Consider the following 15590-nt stretch of genomic DNA (forward strand, 5'->3'; position numbering starts at 1 on the left):
TGCTCTTCACATTTTAGTGTGTCTCGCTTGTTATTGACCTACTATGCTTTCCTGTATGAATGAATTCATATAATAATAATTTGCTTAGGATATCACCCGTTTATGAAACAGATGCTATTTAATTTCATTTTTAATTCATATCCTGAGGTTCTTTGCATCATATATACAACACTGGCTTCCTAAAAGAAATTGAAATATATTCTCTGTTTTGTTACAGTTGAAGCTTGTTTGGGAAATTTAAGCCTTTTTTTCTTTCTTAAAAGTTTGGAATATTCTTGGGCCGGCGCCGCGGCTCACTAGGCTAATCCTCCGCCTAGCGGCGCCGGCACACCGGGTTCTAGTCCCAGTCGGGGCGCCAGATTCTGTCCCGGTTGCCCCTCTTCCAGGCCAGCCCTCTGCTGTGGCCAGGGAGTGCAGTGGAGGATGGCCCAGGTGCTTGGGCCCTGCACCCCATGGGAGACCAGGAGAAGCACCTGGCTCCTGGCTCCTGCCATCGGATCAGCGCGCTGCGCCGGCCGCAGAGCGCCGGCCGCGGCGGCCATTGGAGGGTGAACGAACGGCAAAGGAAGACCTTTCTCTCTGTCTCTCTCTCTCACTGTCCACTCTGCCTGTCAAAAAAAAAAAAAAGTTTGGAATATTCTGGCTGGCGCCACGGCTCACTAGGCTGATGCTCTACCTGCAGTGCCAGCATCCCGGGTTTTAGTCCAGGTCGGGGTGCCGGATTCTGTCCTGGTTGCCCCTCTTCCGGTCCAGCTCTCTGCTGTGTCCCGGGAAGGAAATGGAGGATGGCTCAGGTCCTTGGGCCCTGCACCCGCATGGGAGACCAGGAGAAGCACCTGGCTCCTGGCGTCAGATCAGCACGGTGCACCAGCCACAAAAAAAAAAAAAAAAAAAGGAATATTCCATATATCTGGACCCAAAATTTGTGTGTGAAACTTTTATTTATTTATTTATTTATTTTTTGACAAGCAGAGTGGACATGAGAGAGACAGAGAGAAAGGTCATTTTTTACCGTTGGTTCACCCCCCAGTGGCCACTGCGGCTGGTGCACTGCGCTGATCTGAAGCCAGGAGCCAGGTGCTTCTCCTGGTCTCCCATGTGGGTCCACTGCCCAAGCACTTGGGCCATCCTCCATTGCACTCCTGGGCCACAGCAGAGAACTGGACTGGAAGAGGGGCAACTGGGACTAGAAACCCGGATGCTGGCACCGCAGGTGGAGGATTAGCCTATTGAGCTGCAGCGCTGGCCGGAACTTTTTTCTTGGTTGATTTGACTTCTTAAAAATTGGTTCAACTTATTAAATTATATAGGAATTTTTCTATTTGATCTTATATTTGTGTTTTGGGAAATTGATTTTCAGAATGTAGCAGATTTTGATCTCTGGAGTCAAATTTTTACTTTTATGAATTTAGCAAAATCCTCTTAGTAAGTTCTGTAAGCTCTATAAAGAATGATTCTGTTTTAATTTCCTGAAATTAGTTATTGGCTTATTTATTTTCTTAACTTTTAAAATATGCTTTTCCTTATATGCTTCTGTAGTACTTTTGTGACTACCAACTTTTTAAATTGATGTCTGTTGTCATCTGTTACCTACTTTTATTTAAATGTTCTTCAACATTTTTCAACTGTAATTTTTGAGAAAGATGCTAAGATGGATTTGGTTTCAGCGTCCTCACATATTCACTTAAGGATGCAAATTTTCTCTAAGCACTAATTTATCTGTATTCTCTTAATTTTCTCACTTGTTTCCAAAACCTGTCTGCCCCAGTGTCTCCATCCCCATGTGCCTGCAACCATGTCAGGCTTCATATATCTCCATTCCTGTACCTGAAACCCCATGTTTTCTGCAGTGTCACTCTCCATAGAACTGTGACCTTTCTTCACTGCTGTATGTTGTCATTTGTAAAATCTCTGTACTCCATGTCAGCTCTTGAAAGTCCTATTCCTTGTGCTTGAAGCATGTGTCTTCATGAGTCTCCATCCTCTATGTCTCCATCCTCTGTGTCTCCATTTTTAAAAGGCTTATTTGAAAGTTACACAGATGGAGAAACAGAGACAGAGAGACAGGAAGAGCTTCCATCCACTGGTTCACTCCCCAAATGGCTGCAATGGCCAGGGCCATTTTCTTTTTTTTTTTTTTTGAATTTTTTTTTTTTTTTTTTGACAGGCAGAGTGGATAGTGAGAGAGAGAGAGAGACAGAGAGAAAGGTCTTCCTTTTGCCGTTGGTTCACCCTCCAATGGCCGCCGCGGCCGGCGCGCTGCGGCTGGCGCACCGCGCTGATCCGATGGCAGGAGCCAGGAGCCAGGTGCTTTTCCTGGTCTCCCCATGGGGTGCAGGGCCCAAGCACCTGGGCCATCCTCCACTGCACTCCCTGGCCACAGCAGAGGGCTGGCCTGGAAGAGGGGCAACCGGGACAGAATCCGGTGCCCCGACCGGGACTAGAACCCGGTGTGCCGGCGCCGCTAGGCGGAGGATTAGCCTAGTGAGCTACGGCGCCGGCCTGCCAGGGCCATTTTCTAAGATGGCTCTGGAAAACTGGATTCATGAAAGTCCTCATGGAAAAAAAAAAAATTGAGGGATTTAATTATTTTACAATGATAAAGCCAATACCAATTGCCATAAATTTATAGTGCTAGGATTTAATTACACCAACATGGTAAAGATGTATATAGAAGTGATACTTGTAAATTCTAACTTGAAAACAAAAAATGGAAAAAGGATAAATATGTTGTCTAACAAAGAATATTGTAATCAATTTGAGAAATGAGTAATTTCAAAAAGGAAATGACAGAATGAAAAGCATATACGAGGGAATTGCTGAAAAGTAGGTAATTTCAATTACAATCAAAATGGAGACAAAACTGAAAATTCACAAGGAAACATAAGTCAAAGAAACACTGCACATACCAGAATATAATAAAGGAAAGATTCTAGTATCTATAAAAAATTCCAATAGAGTGTCCGGTGCTGTGATGTAGTAGGTTGGTCCTCCACCTGCAGTGCTGGCATCCCATATGGGTGCCAGTTCTAGTCCCGGTTGCTCCTCTTCCAGTCCAGCTCTCTGCTGTGGCCTGGGGGAGCAGTGGAGGATGGCCCAAGTCCTTGGGCCCCTGCACCTGCATGGGAGACCTGGAGGGGGCTCCTGCCTCCTGGCTTCACATCAGCGCAGCTCTGGCCATTGTGGCCATTTGGGGAGTGAACCACCAGACAGACGACCTTTCTGTCTCCTCTTCTCACTGTCTGTAACTCTACCTCTCAGATAAATAAATAAAATCTTAAAAAATCCCAATAAAACTTGACAAAATAAAACACCAATTTATAGTCCAATAAAAATCCAATAAATTTAAAAATACATTATCTGGAAAGGCGGAATCACTACTCTGGCCCAATTTGTGTTTGAAACACCAGGTGTATGAACTTTACCAAGGAAATCCAGGGTTTTTGTGGACCCTATGACCTCACAATGAAAAATCAACCAAGATGCTCACATGTTCCCAGCAGTAGAATTGAACTACATCAGGATGTTAAAAGATATATATATATATACACACACACACACACATATACAAATATGTATATATGTATATATATATACACACACAGATGATTGATATCAAGAGAAAATGAAAATTATACTGAGATAGTGAAATTTAAAATATATGGTGATTAAAGGAAATATAATAGTAATTTAGAAGGAATGATATTGCTGCCTATATTTTTATATTATTAACAAAAGAAAAATGATTACCTTTAAAAGATTTTTTAAGATTAGAAAACAGGGTGCTGGCATTGTGTTGCAGCACCTTAAGCCACCACCTGCAATGCCAGGCCTTTGACACCCACAAGGGAAACCCAGATAGAGTTCCAGGCTCCTGGCCCTGTCCTCACCCAATCCCAGCTGCTGCAGCTATTTGGAGAGTGAGCCAGTGGATGGTTTTTTTTCTCTCTCTCTTCTTTCTCTCTCTTTCTCTCCCAGTCTCTCCCGGTCTCTCCAAGTCTCTCCCTTTCTCTATGTAACCATGCCTTTCAAATAAATAAATATTTTTAAAGGTTTGGAAACAAAAGTAAGTCAGGAGCAGACAAATGAGGATTTGGAGATGGATCCCTAAGAATTTTCCTTTGAAATTTGCAAGCTTACCCTGTTCAACAAATGGACTTAGTCAAGATGTTGACCTGGTGGAGGATATCTGGACAGTTTCCCTTGGAGACTTTTTGGAAAAGTTTAGATTTATCTAAAACCTCTCATAATGACCAGATACTATTGCTCTTTGGCCCTCAACAATTAAAATGCTTCAAACATCCCAATAAAACCTTGCCATGGTTTTGCCTTTGTCAGTCTTCTCAACCACCTTTTGGTAGTCATTGGTTTGATGGGGTTTTCTTCACAATTGTATTGGTACCACCATGATTCATCCCCAGATACAGTTCTTAGAAGATATGCTTCAGGATATTATAGAGAGCAGATACATTTCTGGTATTATGTTCTTCTGGTTCTATGTTCTTCTTACTTTTACTTATTCAATATGATGGCTAGTGTTGAATTAAGCCTGTGATTGTAGAGTGGATTGAAATTATGTCTGCAAAAGTAAAGAAAAAAGAGAGGAAGGAGAGGGATTGAGGGAGGGAAAGGAGGAGAGAGAAATGTATACTTATCTTCTTAGAACCATACCTGTAAAATACATGAAATCTGTTCTCTTTATATTAATAAAAATTTAAGAGGAAAAACATTCCTGCAGAAATGAAGTACCACAGACTGGGTGATTTAAACAACAAAAATTTATTTTTCCACAATTTTGGAGAATAGAAGTCCAAGATCAAGGTGTCAGTAAGGTTGATTTGTTGCAAGTCCTCATTCCTGGGCTGTGGGTGGCTGTCTTCTCCCTCTGTCACTTTCCCAGTATTGTTAATCAGTCTCATAAGGGTACCAGTCATAATATAGTAAAATAACCATTTTACCTTAATTATGTTTTTAAGGAACCTATCTCCAAATATACTTACATTGTGATGTGCTAGGGCTTAGAGTTTTACATGCAAATTTGGGAGAACACCATTCAGCCCATAACCCTGTGGGGGAAAAAAAAACCCCAGTTTTTAATTTTTCTATTCCAGTGCCTCTGCCAGCTCTATTTCTTACTTTGTAAGCTGTTTTCCTTATTCAGCAATAGTCCTTCTTCTTGATGGTTTTACACTCGTAAGTTATGGGGGTTAGTTCAGAGATTAGCAGATGCCCCAGGTGATGAAATACAAAGAAATATAATTTTCATTGGTAACAGAAATCCTACACTCCTAATTGAATCATAAAAATTATCAATATTCCACATCAAAGTGCCAATTTCAATTCTAGCTATGCTGTGCAGATCTAGTTTCCTGCTAATACATCTTGGGCACAACACAGATGATAGCTCAAGTGACTGTGCCCCTGCCACTCACATGGGAAATGCTAATGGAGATCCTGTCTGCTGGCTTCAGCTTGCCCTAGCCCTTGATGCTGCAGGCATTTAAAGAGTGAACCAGCAGATGTAACATTTCTTTCTCTCTCTGTCTCTCCTTCTCCCTTTCAAGTAAATGAAAAATAAGTAAATAAGCATCTAAAAATATATTTGTGGATTGTCTTCTGATGTTTCAACACATATATCCATTACATAACATTCAAATCAGGGTAAAGACAGCAATATCCTCAAACATTTAGCATTTTTAATTTTTTTAAATTTTTTTTAACTTTTATTTAATGAATATAAATTTCCAAAGTACAGCTTATGGATTACAATGGCTTCCCCCCCATAACTTCCCTCCCACTCACAACCCTCCCCTTTCCCACTCCCTCTCCCCTTCCATTCACATCAAGATTCATTTTCAATTCTCTTTATATACAGAAGATCAGTTTAGCATATATTAAGTAAAGATTTCAACAGTTTGCACCCACATATAACATTTAGCATTTTTAATCATGAAAATATTCAAAATCCTTTCTGTTTTACTTTTAGAAAAGTGCACAGTATATTATCTATTCAGTCCATTCTGCAACAGAACACCAAAATTATTTTATTCTATTTTACTGTAAGTTACTACCCACTGCCAGTAACCAAATTTCACCCATGCCTCCCTCTCTCCTACTCTTCTCTGTCTCTGATAACCACTATTTAAACACTATTCTAATTTTATTCTATTTTGCTTTTTTAAAATATGTATTTACTTATTTGAAAGGCAGAGTTACAGAAAGAGGCAGAGGCAGAGAGAGAGAGGTCCATCTGCTAGTTCACTGCTCACATGGCTGCAATGGCCAGAGCTGTGCTGTTCTGAAGCCAGGATTGAGGAGCTTCTTTTGGGTCTCCGACACAGGTGCAAGGGCCAAGGACTTGGGCCATCTTCCACTGCTTTCCCAGGCCATAGCAGGGAGCTGGATCAGAAGTGGAGTAGCCAGGACTCAAACTGGTACCCATATGGGATGCTGGCACTGCAAGCGGTGTCTTTACCCACCATTCTACTGTGCCAGTTCCTACTTTCAACTTTTAAATGAACTTTAGATTCCACATATGAGTGAGATCATATTGTAGTTGTCTTTCTGTGCCTGACCTATTTCACTTAACATTATGACCTACAGTTCCATCCATGTTGTCACAGATAACTGTGCTCACTGACAATCTATTGTATTTGTATACATTTTTTCACCCATTCAACACTTCATGGGCATTTAGGTTGTTCCCATTCTGTAGGATGTCTGTTTACTCTGTTGATTGTTTCCTTTGTGGCACTTCAGTTTAAGGAAGTCCTATTTGTATGTTTTTGCTTTTGTTTCTTGTGCATTTGCAGCCTGATTTTATAATAACCTTGCTATAATCTGTGTCTAATCATATCCTATGATTTCCTTTAGTAGTTTCATAGTTTCAAGTCTTACATGTAGGCCTTTATGCATAGTGAAAGATAGTCTATTTTCATTCTTCTCCCTTTGGAAATTCAATTCTCCCTGCATCATTTATTGAGAATATATCCCTTTCTCTAATGCATATTCTGAGCACCTTTGTCAAAGATCAGTTTCCTGTAGATGCATGCATTTATTTCTAGGTCTTTATTGCATTCCATTGGCCTATTTATTTCTTTTTATTCTAATACCATTCTGCAGCATATCTAATATATTATTCTTGCTTTGTTCTTTTTCGATATCAAGATTACAAAGCTGTGTTCTGCTCCTCCCTTGAATTGTACTTAAAAGAATCCACTTTGAGAAGTTTCTCAGGCCTTCCTTTCTTGGCATTCCCTTCCTAACACTGTAGCAGGAGGCTTCTGACTTCAATAAATATACTCTGAAGAGAAATTTACAAAATTGTGACCCATGGGCTACAGAATACAAATTTGGGAATAAGGCAAAGTTAGAGAACATGGCAGACCCAAAAGAATGAAAGAACTGAATTGTGGTGATGCTTTTTAAGACTCTGAATTAAACTATGTCTGAAGTCAAGATTTTTCCCAATCTGTTTCATCAGTCAATATTAACCTTTTTGTCTTAACCATTTGAGTCTGTCCACCTGCCATTCTTAATAGAAATAATTTGAATTAGGATAAGTGTCTTACATAGATGAAAGGGAAAAGTCAAACCAAGGAATAGGTTGAAATATAAATTGGAAAAGTGTACTTATTTTTAATGTTGGCCTCATGCAGAGCTTTTGTGTTAAATTTCTAAAAGTCAAGATTGTATTATTATTTGAACATATGCCTATAAAATGCTGACTATGAACATACATGCTTGACAGAGATGGTACTGCCCAAAGTGGGCAAAAGTGATTTGTCTCAGGATTGAAAAATCTTACTGTTTTTATGTATTAACATAGATATGCATGCAATATATAAAGAGATCTAGAACATATTGGTAGTATTAAAATTTAGTGAAGGAAAGGGAACAATTAGGGGTGAAATTATACAATCAAGTTTTCAGTAGAGGACAATAATGGAATAAAGTTAAGGAGAAATTCAGAGAAATGCATATGCAAACAAATGTCAGTGCTATAAGCAGTATGAGGAATATACAAGTTATAATAAGGATCAAAGATAAATTATTTGTAATACTGAAGTGACAGATGATTAAATGAGGAATACAATTATGTAATAAAGTATACTCTACCTTATTCATAAAGCTAGGTGATCAAAGAGAAAAGGCACATCTAGTCACAGGGCCCTGTGTTAGTCAAAGCATGGAAGCATAATACAGCCTGGCTCAGTATGTCTGCAGTTTAGGCTATGAATAGAGCAAGCAAGCATATCAGAGAGAAACATCTAGTAAATAGTGGATTAAACACAAAAAATATATTTTTGTCTCTTCAGAATTATGGAGAGTTTAGTTCAGTGGCTCAAGGATATCAAGGCTGGCATCTCTGAAATTTCTTTTGACTTTTCCTATGTTCCTCCCGCTGCATCTTCATTGATTGTCTGCAGTAACTCCAGACAACTATGATTAAATCCAGAAGATGAAAAATCACACTTATTTTATTCATCTATCAGCATTGATAATGAAAATAAAACTTCACCCTGAAAACCATTGTCCATACTACCCATTGTATCTGTTGAATAATCTGAGTATCTTAGGCAGTCCCCATTCTCAAGGAAGACTGGAAATAGAGACAAAATGATTGTAATTACTTGTTTAAATATTATGACACCTGAAAATAGGCATGTTGCTGCTGCAGATTAACATCAGGGCTATTAGAAATCGGCAGGAATAGTTAACTCTGGCCTCAGCCTATGTATATATAGATATAGATATGTACTTTTAGGTTAAGAAACAAACTATAAAATATGAAATTATTATTTGGTTTCCTATAGTTAAGACTAGTCAACAAAATTCTGAAGTAATTAAGAAAATTATCACAGAGAAGATAAAATTAATTCTTGGTAATTTTTTTTTTATTTGATAGGTAGGGTTATAGACAGTGAGAGAGAGAGAGGCAGAGAGAAAGATCTTCTTTCCCCTGATTCACTCCCCAAATGGCCACTATGGCTGGCACTGCACTGATCTGAAGCCAGGAGCCAGGTGCTTCCTCTTGGTCTCCCATGCAGGCACAGGGGCCCAAGTACTTGAGCCATCCTCCCCTGCCCTCCTGGGCCATAGCAGAGAGCTGGAGTGGAAGAGTTGCAAATTTAATATAGTAAAATGTCTTAGTTATATAATCAATAAGAACATATTATAATGCTTTTGTAAGATAGGCCCCAATAAAACGATTACCTGAGTAACAGAAGCAGACTGTTTTAGCAACTAAGCTGGTAACAAATTAGTATAGTGTTTTTTTTTTTTTTTTTTTTTTTTTTTTTTTTTTTTTTTACAAGCAGAATGGACAGTGAGAGAGAGAGAGAGAGAAAGGTCTTCCTTTGCCATTGGTTCACCCTCCAATGGCCACCGAGGCCGGCGTACTGCGGCCGGCACACCGCGCTGATCCAAAGGCAAGAGCCAGGTACTTATCCTGGTCTCCTGTGGGGTGCAGGGCCCAAGCACTTGGGCCACCCTCCACTGCACTCCTGGACCATAGCAGAAAGCTGGCCTGGAAGAGGGGCAACCAGTACAGAATCCGGCAGCCTGACCGGGACTAGAACCCGATGTGCTGGTGCCACTAGGCAGAGGATTAGCCTATTGAACCACGGCGCTGGCCTTAAGTATAGTGTTTTAAGGTAATTGTACCACCAGATTTCATAGAAAATATGTAACAATGTTAGTAAGACATAACAGTAGAGAAATACTAATTATTTTTTCTGAAATCAATTTATATTCATCTTGATCATTGCTCAAGTTTTTGAAACTTTGGTAGTCAGTTGTTGAACATAGCTCTTATTTAAAATTAAACTTTATATTAACTTAAAATTCAATAAAAACTACTGAAAATCTTAACTTCTGAGGCTAGCATTATGGTTCAGTTCCAGGTTAAGCCACCACCTGCGATGTTGTCATCCCATATGAATGCTAGTTCAAGTCCCAGCTGCTTCACTTCTGACCCAGCTCCCTACTAATGTACCTGGGAAAGCAGCATCAGATGGCTTAAGTCCTTGGGCCACTATCACAGGTGGGAGATCCAGATAGATCTGGACCTTGGCTTCAACCAGATCAAGACCCAGCTTTTGCAACCCTCAGGGCAGTGAAACAGCAGATGGAGAATCTCTCTCTCTCTCTGTCTCTCTCTCTCCCCCTCTCTCTTTTTTTCTTTCCCCCCGTCTCTCTCTTTGCCTTTCAGATGAATAAGTCAAATGAGTTCAAAATATTAGTCATACCATTACTCAGAAGCAATGAGAAGCAAGATCATGGGTAATAGAAATCCATACATGACATGGGAGAAAGATCCTACCATGGGATTGAGATTATGAAAAAAATAAAAGGAAATATTAGAAATGAAGAATTCAATGTGTCAAATAAAAATACAGAGGAGAGCTTTAGCAACAGACTTGGAAAGGCAGAAGAAAGTATATCTGAGCTAGAAGACAAATCTTTATAAACTTCTTAGAACAAAAAAATAAGACATTTGAAAAATTTTAAAAATTATTTGAGATTTATAAGATACTATCAAATGACCCAACATATGGGTGTTAGGAATTTCTGAAGGTGTTGAAAGAGAGAATGTATTGGAAGACCTAAGCAAACAATAGGAATATTTAAGGAAAAATAGTAGAGTCAAGTCATTACTTATCAAAAGTAACCTTGAATGTAAATGGACTACATTCTCCAATGAAAAGATACAGACAAGCTGAATGGATTATAAAACAAGAGCCATTTAATTGCTGCCTACAAAGAACATGCCTCAACAACAAAGATACACACACACTAACAATGAAAGAATGAAAAAAATGGACCTAATAACTACAGAACCTTTTAATCGACAGTTGAAGACCACACATTCTTTTCATCAGTGCATGGAACTTTCACTAGGATATGCCATATAATAGCTCATAAAGCAAGTCCCAGCAAACTGAAAAGAAAAATGGAAATCATACCATACATTAACAACTCAAGAATTGAGTTGGAAATCAAGTTGGAAATTAACAACTCAAGAATCTCTAGAACAAGAAGACCAAGCCACAGAAGCATTCTTAGTATAGTATCTAAACCAGACAGAAGAACTCAGAAAACAAAGTGTTATTCTATAGGATAAACAATGTTTGCCAGTGCCTTGGCTTACTAGGCTAGTCCTCCACCTGTGGCGCTGGCACCCCAGGGTTCTAGTCCCAGTTGGGGTGCCAGTTCTGTTCCGGTTGCTCCTCTTCCAATCCAGCTCTCTGCTGTGGCCCAGGAGTGCAGTGGAGGATGGCCCAGGTCCTTGGGCCCTGCACCTGCATGGGAGATCTGGAGGAAGCACCTGGCTCCTGGCTTCAGATTGGCATAGTTCCAGCCATAGCGGCCATTTGGGGGGTGAACCAATAGAAGGAAGACCTTTCTCTCTGTCTCTCTCACTAACTCTATCTGTCAAATAAATAAAAAAAGTTCTTTCCTTTCTACTTTTAATAAAACATAATTTTGTTGTTTAACAGTGAACATAACACTTTAGCAGGATATCTTGGAGGTACTAAATAATATTGGAAATCCACCAAAAGGACTGTACCCACTCCCCACCCCCCAAAAAAAATCTGTGATCTTTACAAATAGACAATGTTTTACCTAAATGAAATCTATAATATGGATGAAATTAAGTCATCATATTACATCTTAAAGAGTAAATGAAAAAAAAAAAGAGTAAATGATTTTATCTATATTCTTTCATTAAAAAGGGATTCTATTTATTATCCCTGGTAAGCAATAATTCAGGATGAATGCAGAATTTCTTATGTATATGTTAATACTCTGAATGTACACTACATAGTGCTAAGCACTTTGTCAGTGGACACTACAGAAATAAAGCTGCCTACTGTTGACTTTATACCAAGCTATTATTAAAACATGCTTTAAAATATTTCAGGATCATGCATTTTGCATTGTAGTTAAAACACCATTTGGATGCCTGTATCTCAGATCCGAGTTCCTTGAGTTCAAGTCCCAGCTTCATTTTCAATACAGTATCCTGCTGACACACACCCTGACAGGCAGCAGATAGTGAATGAACTACTTGAGTTCCTTCCACCAACATGGCAGAACCAGATTGGGCTCGGACTCCTGGCTTTGGCCTCAGCCAGCCCACAGGCATTTCAAAATTGTAGCAGGTGAATGATATATCTCCCTGTCACTATTTCTCTGTGTATGTCTGTGTGTCTTTCCAATCAATACATAATTAAATAAAAGCCTTTAAAATATATTCTATTAGGAATTCAAATTTGCTATATGTACCCAGAAATTAAGTTCTATTTTTTATTAGAAAGGCAAAAAATTTGAGATGTATTTTTGAACTACATTTGTGCCATGAAACAGCACAAACTAGAAAATCATAATCTTCGTTTCAACTGTGTACAATATAGCATAATACAAATGGTCCAGATGATAATAGAATTGTTTTTCACCTGTTACAAACTACAGCTGAAGTCTCTGTGTATGTGTGTGTATGCTAGATGGGGTTCCTAGCTCCTGACTTTGGAGTGGCCCAGCCCTGCCATTGTGGTCATCTCAGGAGTGAAACAGGTGGATGATTTCTTTCTCTGTCTCTTCCTCTGCCTTTCTCTGTTACTATGCCTTTCAGATAATTAAATCTTTAAAAATAAATCCATGAGCATATTAATATATTTTCAAATGTGTATCATTAAACATTTCACTTAATAAATATTTCTCAGGCTAAATGATACAAAACAAAATGGAAATTCTACCTAAAATGATTCTGTAATCCAACTGGAAAAGGTTGTTTTATCAATTGTGGTACTGAGAATGAGCTAAGGTGCAGATTATTTTAAGTTCTGATGATTCCCTACAGTTTTAAATTTTCACTAGAATATACAGGAGATGTGTTAGCAACATGTGGCTTAACTTTCCCCTGTAGGAAATAATATCAAAATAATTTGTAATAACAGGCCAACTTTTTGGTAGCTGACAGATAATTGGTACGTACTAGTTAGTAGTTATATTGTAGTAAGAATAGAATCTTCAAAAATGAAATCATCGAGCATTCTCAATTCATGTTCGTCTATAGTTTTGTGTCTTAATCAGTTCTCAAGCCCAAATCATTGACTATAAGTTGACCACTGTGAGCTTCAAAATAATTTAAAAGAAGTTCATATTTTACATTTCTATTTACCCAAATAGTAAACAAGGATATCATGAATAAAAGTTGTATAATTAAGATATGAAGCAATAATTTGAAAACCAATGTCCATGACTTTAGTATAAAATAAAATGGAACCTAGCTATAAGTCATTTAATTTACTGTGTATATAATTAAAGTACTTTGAATAAAATCAAATAATACTAGCACATCAACAGAGAACTTAAAGCTAAAGCTATTATAATAGACCAAGGAAGTTATTAGAATGATAATTCTAATAATTCTTGCAAGATAATTACCATATGCCTTCAATCTTCCTTTAAATCTCAATTATCTCCTATACCAACCTGTGTGAATAAGAATTATCCCAAACTTCTACCTGAATTAAAAAAAATCTTGAAATTTAGAAGGTTCTAAGAAGGAAGAGAATATTTCTATTGTTTCATGGATTTCTAATAGTTCCAATATATCGAGCCGGCGCCGTGGCTCAATAGGCTAATCCTCCACCTTGTGGCGCCGGCACACCGGGTTCTAGTCCCGGTCGGGGCGCCGGATTCTGTCCCGGTTGCCCCTCTTCCAGGCCAGCTCTCTGCTATGGCCAGGGAGTGCAGTGGAGGATGGCCCAGGTGCTTGGGCCCTGCACCCCATGGGAGACCAGGAAAAGCACCTGGATCCTGGCTCCTGCCATCGGATCAGCACGGTGCACCGGCTGCAGCGGCGGCCATTGGAGGGTGAACCAACAGCAAAGGAAGACCTTTCTCTCTCTGTCTCTCTCTCTCACTGTCCACTCTGCCTGTCAAAAAAAAAAAATAGTTCCAATATATCAAAAAGATGTGCTAGGGCAGGGAAAAATGCATTATTACCCTGTCTCTCAAGTTAGACATTTTCTCTTTTACAGGTGAACAATTATGTCACAAAATGTTAAGGGATATCTACAAAATGCAATGCAAGAGCTGACCAGATCAGAAACCTTATAGTTTAATGTCAATTTTGCTAGATAAGAAAAAAATTCAGTCATTCCAGGTTCTCTTACTCCAACTAAAAATACTGTGGAGGAAAGAGACTATGTAGATTTTAAAATTATGACCAAATCATTTTACATTACCAACTTTTATCTAGGGTACAACTGGATTTTCATAAAACATATTTCAGTAATTGCTCCATAAATAAATTTAATTTAATATTTGTATATAGTGAGGCTGGCATTGTGCCATAATGGCTTAAAGGGCCATCTGACATGTTGGCATACCATATAGCAGCCTGTTTGTGTTCTGCCTATTCCAGTTCCAATCCAGCTCCCTGCTAATGTACTTGGAAATGATGCCTCAAGTGCTTCAGCCCCTGCCACCCATATGGGAGACCCAAGACAAACTCATGGCTCCTTGCTTCAGCCTGTCTGAAACCTGGCCATTGTAGTAATTTGAGGATTGAACCACTGAATGGAATATCTCTCTGTGTCTATCTCTGTCTCTCCTCTCTACAAATCTGCTTTTCAAATCAATAATTTTTTTTAAAAAAGGTGTATATAGTGTCACAATATTTTACATCATTTATTCTTGTGTAGGTTTTTTCAGTCAGATGCCAATAGTTCCATAAGAGAGTCCACAGTAATGACTAACATGGGGGCCAGTGACATGGCTCACTTGGTTGATCCTCTGCCTGCAGCACCAGCATCCCACATGGGCATGGGGTTCTAGTCCTGGTTTCTCCTCTTCCTGTCCAGCTCTCTGCTGTGGCCCGGGAGGGCAGTGGAGAACGACCCAAGTGCTTGGGCCCCAGTGCTCACATGGGAGACTGGGAGGAGGCTCCTGGCTTTGGATTGGCACAGCGCTGGCCATAGTGGCCATTTGGGGAGTGAACCAATGGATGGAAGACCTTTCTTTCTGTCTTTCTCTCTCGCTGTCTATAACTCTACCTGTCAAATAATTATAAAAAAAGAAATGACTAATAAAAATATGCCAACAAACTGGAAAATCTAGAAGAGATGGATAGCTGTCTGGAAACATACCATCTACCCAAACTGAGACATAAAGACAGAAAATCTAACCAGACCAATAACCAAGATGAAGACTGAATCAGTAATAAAAATCCTCCCAACAAGAAAAGCCCAGCACCAAATAACTTCACTGTTCAATTCTACCAGACTTCTAAAGAACTAATTCTATTATTTTTTTCTTTTTTTAACTTTTTTTTATTTGACAGATAGAGTTATAGACAGTGAGAGAGAGACAGAGAGAAAAGTCTTCCTTCCATTGGTTCACCCCCCAAATGTCCAATATGGCCGGCATTGTGCCAGTCTGAAGCCAGGAGCCTGGAGCTTCCTCCTGGTCTCCCATGTGGTTGCAAGGACCCAAACACTTTGGCTAGCCTCCACTGCCTTCCCGGGCCACAGCTAGACTGGAAGAGGAGCAACCGGGACTAGAACTCGGTGCCCATA

The sequence above is a fragment of the Oryctolagus cuniculus genome, unplaced genomic scaffold (assembly GCF_964237555.1).
Source record: "Oryctolagus cuniculus unplaced genomic scaffold, mOryCun1.1 SCAFFOLD_57, whole genome shotgun sequence".
Lineage (NCBI taxonomy): Eukaryota > Metazoa > Chordata > Mammalia > Lagomorpha > Leporidae > Oryctolagus > Oryctolagus cuniculus.